This window comes from Colius striatus, unplaced genomic scaffold, assembly GCF_028858725.1.
Source record: "Colius striatus isolate bColStr4 unplaced genomic scaffold, bColStr4.1.hap1 scaffold_44, whole genome shotgun sequence".
Taxonomy (NCBI): Eukaryota; Metazoa; Chordata; class Aves; order Coliiformes; family Coliidae; genus Colius; species Colius striatus.
Genome location: NW_026908525.1, coordinates 1,746,706 through 1,756,196, shown reverse-complemented (window position 1 = coordinate 1,756,196; position 9,491 = coordinate 1,746,706). Strand labels below are relative to the sequence as shown.

Below are 9,491 nucleotides of genomic sequence, written 5' to 3'. Positions count from 1 at the left end.
GTCTGTGGGAACCGCACTACTGAGGGTCCGCACTCACTTGGAGAGTCTGGCTGCCAGCTCTCCTCTCATGCACATCACACAGTCGCACTCCGGGATCCCAACCCCCGCCCGGACGGATCCCGTATTACTCACGCGCCCTGGACCGTCGTCCCGCGTCTTCGTCCGGACTTTGTGCACAAACCTTTTAAGGGGGTTCCCCGGGCCCTTAATTCTTCCGGAGTGCCTTAATTGCACTCCGGGATCCCCTTTGCTTTCTCTTTTCTTTCTTTTAGGGGTTCGTCGGTCGGGGTCGAGGGTGGATTTCAAGCACCGGGGCCACCAAATTGGTGGGGCGCCCCCCCTAGTGACTGAGAATCCTCCCCTACGGCCTCCGATCCAAGTCACGGCACCAAGCTGTTATAAATGAGCACAATGGGCTATTTAAGCCAATTAAAACCAATTTATTAACACAGAAAAGAAAAAGCAAAGCACAGCACTGGGCGACAGGGGGAGTCACCGCTCCACCAACTGCCGCACCGAGAGTCGTTCTGTTCCTCCTTTTATACTCTCCTCCACGTCACCCCTCCAGCGTCCTTCCGCGCATGTCCACCCAGTTGCTAGGGGTCGTTTTCTGCCTCCGGCTGATCGTTGATGAAGGCCCCAGTAGTCTTCCTTGGTGTCCTCTGCTTAAGTCTGAAACTCGGAACAACTTGTAGTTGATTAGTTCAGTAATGTTTATCTTTTGCGGTTTCTCAACTTCGTAAGCTATCACAAGGTTGCTAGCCCTTGGTTAACTATTTACAATATATTCTTTCCTGTTTCTAGTGAACAAAAAGTCATGTTCCCATCACACTATTCTTTTCAGCACTAATGAAACCAGAAAATAAGCTGGCAGCAGGAGAATCGATTCATCACCTTTGCAAATCTCATCGCCGACTTAAGCTGCAAAAGCACATTTAAGATGTATTTCATATAACTGCTGGTGCAATCAGCAAATAAAGTACCATGTGAGCTGAAGGACTTGCACTGAGATGATGCTCAGGGGTTTGGTTTTATAATGGAGGGCACAGATTACTGGTTTAATCACATCTTCACTTTCACTGTGTCAAAGACAAGGGCAAATGATTTAGTTATTTTAGTTATAAAAAGCAGGAGAGACAGATTCTAAGGTAAATTCAGAAACTGTTCTTCAGGAACAACTGATTTCATCTTCAATATCACAGAATCACAGAATCTCCAAGTGGTGGAGGCTGGAAGGGCCCTGCAGAGCTCACCCAGCCCAAGTCCTGCTAAAGCAGGTTCCCCCAGATCAGGGGGCACAGGAACGTGTCCAGGTGGGTTGGGGAACCTCCCCAGAAGGAGCCTCTGCATCCTCCCTTGACAAACTCACCCAGAGCACACTCGGTCCCACTGTCCCTGCCACTGACAAGTCAGCCCAGCACCAGTCCCAACACTGACTCCTTAAGAATGTCACTTGTCACCGGTTTCCACCTGCACATTGAGCTGTTCGTTGCAATCCTTTGAGTGCAACAACCCAGCCAATTTTTTATCCACCTAGTGGCCCATCTGTCAAATCCATGCCCCTCTCCCATTTAGAGACATGGATGGTACATGGGACAGTGTCAAACCCCCATTTCAGTGCATTTCAGTGCTGAAGAGGCACTTGAACAATGCTCTTAATGATGTGCTTTTAACATTTGGTCACTCCTGACGTGGTCAGGCAATGGGAATACATGATCTCTGTGGGCCCCTTCCAGCTAACATTTCTATTGTATTCCAGTCAGGTGTATGCATATTGCATGCTGGTCTTTTTTGCTCTGAGGGTGTATTGCTGGCTGGTGCTCAGCTTGTTGCTGCCTGGGTCCCCCAGGCTGTTCCCTGCAGAGCTTCCTTCCAGTCAGTCAGCCCTCAGTACCTACTGTACACGATGTGCTCAGGCCTCTGCTCATTGCTTACAACCTGCCAACACCACATGCACACAGACACAGCTGGGACAGGACTGGGGTTTCCTTAGCACCAGGCTCTCAGACTCTGTCTCTCCAATATTAAGCTCCAAGGTCTGTGGTGTCGCTGGTTCCCAGAGGTATTCACCTATTCCCTGGCTGCTGCAGCTCACCAGTGTCAAACATCTCAAAACAGAAGCCACTGTCATTCAAGAAAATAACTAGGGACAGATTTAAATAAGACATATTTGTGATCAGCCTCAGGACTTGGCACAATAACCAGGGACCTGTGTACACACACTCCACTGATGTTAAAAACATCCTCATTTTGCCTCTGAGTTTCTCCATCTCTCAGAGGGGAAGATCCACCTTTGCTTACATCCCTTGTCTCTTTGTCCCTTCTTCCCAAGACAATGATGTTTCTTTCCAAGATGAGTGCATCCATCCCTAGGCACTAGAGTTTCACCAAGTTTTAACTAGGCCTTTGTGTTTAGCTGAGTTGCTCTCAGGGGAAGCACCAGGCTGCAGAGAGCTGGGGAGAGGGCCAACCACCATCTAGGAAAGTTTTTACTCTCAGGAGTGAGTCTCATCCCAGATGGCCTCGTTAGCTCTGGTTAGTTGCTCTTAGTTTTTTTTACTGAAGACAAATATTTAATTGTCTGAAGGAAAGGCAGTGCCACATCATTGCAAATCTATGTGAGACTGGGAACACCAGTTTCCATTGTAACATCAGAGCTGGACAGAGATAAAGCTCTTCAAAAACTTCTGAAGAGCTACAAGGGGGTATCAGGACAGTGCCTTGGGGTCACCGAGCCAACATGCAACTGCATGCAAATTGGACTTTGCTTAACCCTGGCTAGAGAAAGCATCACGTGGTCCTTCTACATCCCACCCTTGAAGAGTTTGAATGACCCTGTGGATCCAGTTTTTCCACAACCCATAGAGTTAAGTGTTCTGACCCTAATGGGATGTAGGTACTTAGGAGGGGATTGAATTATCTAAAGAGAGATGTTTCATTTCAGGTTTTGTGGTATTTTATGCACTTTTCAACAGGGTTTCCAGAAGTCATATGTTCCCAGTAAGCTGTGTGTCAAATCTGTCAACCCGTGAAGACATGTTTATGACTTTAGTGACCTCAGCTTACACTACCTGCCAATGCTGAGGCAGTCAAACTCTTAAGCAGGTATCTACAGATGAGGTGTAATAGCTAAACCCACCCCTGGAGCTAAATGGAATGATCTTCTATTTATCTTCCTCATGTAAATGCCTGATAACATAAATATGGCTGTCAGGCAATTCTTCAGTTCCATATATGCCCCCCAGATATGGGGAGCATACTACAGGTCAACTCAGTGTACTTTATTCTGTGACAGATTAATTTTTACTGCACAGCCAGAAGGTTACATGTTAGATGTCCTGAGGCATGACAGAATGAAATTTGAGGATCAAAAACCTGCTGAAGGTACCCTTGCAAGATTTTGTGGCACAAAGAGTACTGAAATGTGCCTGATCTCCTCCATACTGCCAAGTGTAAGGAGTCTCTGGAGTGAGTTGTTTGTAAACCCACTTTGGAGTCAGTCTTTTATGAAGCAGATCTATTACTTAAGCCCAAAGCATGAAATCAAAATGATATTCATGGAGTGAGATTAAGTGGAAGATTAGCACCTAGGGTAGTTGGAATTACAGAGGTTGTTTGGCTGTTAGGACATACAATTTGATTTGGTGTTGTGATCTGCTCACATTTGACATGTGTTAAAGTATGTTGGTTGACCTCTAACTGCTGGGCATGGTTTGACATCTAAGGGCATCTCATGAATAAAGTGTCTTACACACTTACAGTAATGTAAGTGCATGGAGAATGAAGAGTGGTGTGGCCAGGAGAAAAAGGGTTAATTCCTATCTCCTGTCTATTTACCTGGTGAGGCTCTACTTGGACTCCTGTGTGCAGTTTTAGGGTTCTCTCAGCTCAAGGAAAATGGCCAGAGAAAGCATCACGTGGTTTAACAGCTCACAGCAGCAAGGGCCAAAAGCAGCAAAGGGACAGAGATCTTCTCCACAAGGGGCAGAGATCATAGGTAACATTCCTGGCTGGGGTAAATTGCTTTAACCAAAGCTTATGTAGTCCTACAGAGTCAGTCCCAAAAGCCCAAAGCCCCATGCTGCAGTCCAGAGCAAGACTATCTCCACCAGAAGGAGCAGGATGGGATATCCCCCTGTGCACCCTGGTGCAAAACATCAACGAGCTGCCTGGAAAGCCTGGGATTAACCTCCTCTTCCTCACCATTACCAACATATGAAGAGGTATATTAGAATTTGATCCTTTCCTACTAATGTGCTGATTCCCACTCCCTTTTCTTTTTTACACCAGAATCTACAAGTAAACACTAGGAGAGAGGCTCAGAGTGAGGGGAAGGGACCATATCTTCCTGAGTTAGACACTTTCCTGAGTTACAGACACCTTCTTCTCCCCAGTCCAGAAGTGCTGCCCTGGCACAGTGTACCTCTGCATGGCAGCCAGGACAAAGCCAGGCCAGGCAGAGCCCTTTTTCTGGGCTACAGCTCCCAGCCTAGACCCCATCAAAGTGGTCAGACTGCCATCTGAAAGCAATTAGTGACCTTACACAGCATTTACTGATAAACCTCACCTGTGCTCCACGCCCAGAGTTTTGAACCCAGTTGTGCTGGTTTGACACACACCAGTTATCCCAGTCACTCAGATTGTTACTCAAGCCCCAAACCTTTTGCTCCAGTGTCCTACTGCAGTTTATGAGTCAATCACACTTGAAAGTACCTCCAGATTTGCCTGGGAAGGCAGCTGCTGCAAAGGACCTTTGTTGAATTTGACTGCAGGAGGCTGTAAGGTCCAACTTGGCACCTTCAGAGAACTCACAATAAACTCTCCCAGGCTGGGCTTTGAGATGTGACTGACTTCCCTGACCACAACACCCAGCTCTCTTCTGCCTTACCCAGCCTGTGCTGCTGTTTGCTCTCACCATGTGTTTAGTCACAGGCCTTGTCTCATTCCTCAGTTGTCTATTCTGCTCTGATTTGATCCCCTGAACATAAATGTCAGCCTTTCTGCACACTGGGGCATCCTGGTGTGCCAGGGCTAGGGGAAGATAACTTTGGGTTGCTGCTTTCTGCTGTTCCTGCTCTCTGACCCACAAGAAGTGAGATGCTGATGGGCAGCAGATGGAAGCAGTAGCCTGGGTGCTGCAGGCACCATCTCCAGAGACATGAGCACTGACTGTTCAGCTGCTGCTGCTGCACAAGGGGGAGCTGGGGGTGAGGGGGGACGGTTCAACAGACCTGCAGCACTCTGCCACAGGAGTAACTGGAGTTACTCTGCTGGAGTTACGTTTCTGAGGATGGCTCAGTGCACGGCTGGCAAATTCACTGGCAGTGGAGAACAGTATGGCCAGAAGATTGACCTTTGTCTCCTTCCCTAGCTTGGTTCACTTTTGCATCACAGCTAAACTGGTCTGGCCTTGAATTTGCCTGCTGCTCTGATCTTTATGAATGCTGCCATGTTCTGGTACATTCACTTTGACCCATTGCCTAGCCTAGTCCATATGTACTTCCTCAGAAGCCTGCATATCCCACACCCTGGTCCTATCAATGTGACCCATCACCTAGTACTTCTGTTTAGAGCCCATCCTTCCTATTCTATGCTGCTGCAGTCTAGTCCATAGGTGGCAACACACTCCTCCATTCTTATTCATACCTGTCACTGCTCCACCTCAGCCTGACACTTGGTCTGTTCCACCCACCACAATCTCCACACAGCCAGTCCTTCTGCATTCACCAACTGCACTGGTCTGGTCTGTCAGAATTCCACAGCCCTGGGCAGGTTCAGCCACCTGCTTTTTGCTCCCTGAGCTGCTAATGAAAACACAGAGCCCCCTGTTCACTGTGAGGATACTGGCTCGTGCCTGGGAAGTTTTTGGATGCACTGCATTGCATTTCCTTCAGGCTGCCAGATCCTACCAGAGTGAGCCTGACCCACAAAGCCAACAAGCTGCCATTTGCAGAGCACAGAGCAACACGTTCCTAACAGGTATTATGAACAGCCAGACCTGTGTGAGATACTGTCCCAGCCACCAAAACTCCCTGCACAGCCTGGCCTGTTCCTGTGTCCTCAGCACAGGGGTCAGGTCTGGCTGTGCTGTCTCCTGCTTGTGCTACTGAGCTGGTTCCAGTGGCTCAAGGGTCATTCAGCAAGAGGCTTGCTGCAGGAACTGAGCATGTGAGGCTTCTTTCCACAGACTCCTTTCCCTCATCCCACACCTCACCAGTCATACCAGGATCCTGGAACAAAGTGAGACCCTGTGGGAAGGGTTGGAACACCAGCCTCCAGACCTTGAGAGAAAGATCAGAGAGTGTTTTCTGTGTCTGCAACAAAGCTTCCCATAACCCCTCAGAAGGACCTAGGGACTTGTGACCCCTCTGTTTTGGGGCTTTGATGACCTGTTTTTTATAATTGAACCTGTTGATTGGTTTTAGAGGTTCCAACTTGGTTTACTCTGGGATTTTGTATTTGGGTTTATATTATTTCTGGCCATAAACTAACCTGTCAGTATTGTTATACCTCAGACTATTGAGAATGAAAGATTATGAGGGGTATGTGTCTCTAAGACACAGAAGAGAGCTGTTAATTGGACTGGCACTTGCACACCATGGGTTTTTTCCCCTGGCACCTCAGTACATCAGCCTTCTTCCAGTAAGCTGATTAAGACAGCACTGACATCCACTCTGTCGAGATGATTAGCTTTGCTGGTGGTGTATGACTGAGTACAGCTGACTCTGTGTTGTGGCAAATTGGTGTGTGAGAGGCTGGAAAGAGGCATAACTCAAGCAAAGGCTTAAACATTCATTATGAATGTATTAGAAGATGAGGAAGAAGAAAAGGATATGCCTGGACTAATGACTCTCATCAGTTATAAAATCTAGAGGCAAGAACACCACAGCCCACGTGGAGATTGATCCTGGGCTAATGGTCACTGAAGACAGGAGTTAAAAGAGAAATAGGGATACAGATCATTGCTTCTCACCACCCACCACTGCAATAAAGATTGGCTTAACAGGGAAAATCTCAATAAACAGAACAATTTGGCCTTTCCCATCAGCATCAGAAATGCAGAAAGACACAGATAAATCAATGACTTTGTAACTTGCACGTCTGTTTTGCTCTCTTGACACTGATGGCTTTCCTGCTTGCTTTGTTCCAGCAGCTCATTCCCTGCTGCCCCTGCTCACAGAGCACATCCCCTTCACCTGGATGATGTGGGGCCAGCTCAGATCTGCATCCCAGTCCTACTCTGGGGAGAGCAGGCACGTGGGCTTGTGGTACAGCAGATGCTTGTTGGGATGGCTCTCATCATGCCACCTAGCTTCAATGCCATTTCCTCTGTCCTCCAGGATGCCTTTAAAACAGGCTCTGTAGACCTTGGCCACACTTCCCTTGTAGAAGCTGGACACCAATGTCTATGGAGTAGAGACAGTCAGCCTCACACTGGAATAGGCTTTGGATGTGCCTGCTGGTGATATCCATTCGTCTCATGGAGATATCCTGCCACCATGTGTGATTCTGGACAGGGATGACAAAGAGGTGATTCTCAGAGGCCATCTGCAGGTGAGAGATCTGCTCAGGAGCAAGGAAGTATTGTCAGAGCTCATGAACTCTCGTGTGAACTGGATGTATCTGAGAGACAGGGACAGAAGAAGAGTGGAGAGGGGCTCTTCCTGCTGAAGGATGGTGGCTTTTCAAGTCCATTTTGTTCCTCCTGTTCTATCCATTCCTCCTTTCTGATGTTAATGCTCTTTATTTAACGTGGCTGCTGCCCCTTCAGCCCTTCCCCATGCTGCTGCAGTGTACCAACTCTCACTATCCTGATGACTTTTCCTGCTCACTCTGCAGAACACACACCCTCCACCCCAAGCTGCTCCCTAGTACCACTGCACAGCATAAATACTTCTCACCCTTCACTCTCACATGTACCCTGGCTCCCTGGCACTCCCTCTGCAGTTTAACTCTTTCTTTTCTAGAGAGGACTCAAATTACTAATGAATTCATTTTGATTACCTGGAGATACATGAAGTCTCCATTTCAATCTGGGATGCTTAGTGGAGACAGGGGGAGTAGAGCTCTTTACTCAGAGACTCAAAGAGGAACCTTCCCCCCAAACTACAAGCTATAATTGCATGGTTGATAACTTCACTGGAGCTAATGTTTTCATTCTAATCTCTAACAGGAACCCATTAATAATCTCAGCTTTGCAGAACCTGGTATTTTTTTACCCCAGGTTAGAGGCAAATCCTGTCACAAACACAGCAGGAGCTGCAATTTTCTTCTCAAGGGATCAAAATGATAGTTATCCTTCCAGGGATTTTTCTTCTTGCCCTTTGCAAGGCTGTGCCTCCTGCTTATGCACAGACAGCTGCCTTGCTTGAGAAGTTGCCACTGACATGCTTATCCCAGCCAAAAGCTGATCGTTGCCTTTGGAACCTTCCTCACTCCTGCTCCACCAGTAGCATTGCAGCACCACTGGCAGATGAGAGGTTTAAGTATTTGACATGAAATACATGACAAACCAATACTCTTTAACAGCAAAAGTGATCACTCCAGTGACCAGCTTCTGCATGTATTGTGCATTCAGGATGTCTCCATTGAATGTGCCTTCCCAGACAACTGGAGCCAACCAGGGTGTCAACACCAGTACATCCCACCTCCTGCAAGGGGTTTGAGGAGGAAAGTAGTCTTTAGGTGGCCTACACAATTCATAAAGGCAAACACAAGCTTCATCAGAACAGAGGTCTTCCTTTGAATTGATCATCCCAGACTCCTTTTGAAATCATTAGGAGTCAAGAAAGTACTGTCAGTGAAATCTGAGTCATCCTATCCTGGAGCAGACACCTAAAACGAGTCAGATGCCTCCAAAATATCTGCTTTTCTGCAAAGTATCTGACTTCAACAGAGCAGGAGTAAATTTAGAAGCTGTGCTCCTGATTCAGCCTGTGTTGCCAGGACGGTTATAGCCATAGCTGACTGTACACAGCCATAGCTGACTGTACACAGCCATCTCTGACTGTGAGCTTCAAGGAGCCATGTCAACTGAACCATTTGTGTCCACTCAGCATTTCATTCTTTGCTCTGATTTTAACACCCAGAGGGGGCACTGGCTCTGTCCAGCAGATGTCCAGAGTGCAAGCAACTGTGTAAGCAACACACACAACCAGGGGACTTAGACACAAGCAGGGACTTGAGCTCTGAGTTCCTTCAAAAACCCAAGTTGGCAGAATGTAATTCATTGCTGAGATGGTTTGGATCACTAGTTAAAGGTAGCCATTGTTGGGGGAACTGGTGAATCTGGTAGCCCAGTAGAGGCAAGGCTGCTGCAGCTCAATGTCTCCTGCTCCAGCCAGCAGCAAAGCTGAGAGCATATTCCCAGTAAACACACACATATACAACATACACAGGTATATCTGGCTACACAGGTAACACAGACACAAAACAGCACTGTGCAACCATGGCACCGACACTGCCATCCTGTTCACCTTGCAACTGCTGAG

At 47.6% G+C, this 9,491-nt stretch overlaps 1 pseudogene; it reads right to left on the bottom strand.

Annotated features, from left to right (window-relative positions):
• Positions 1–7,154: 7,154 nt before the first annotated feature.
• Positions 7,155–9,001, bottom strand: LOC133629421 (histo-blood group ABO system transferase 1-like; annotated as a pseudogene).
• Between the last annotated feature and the right edge of the window lie 490 nt (positions 9,002–9,491).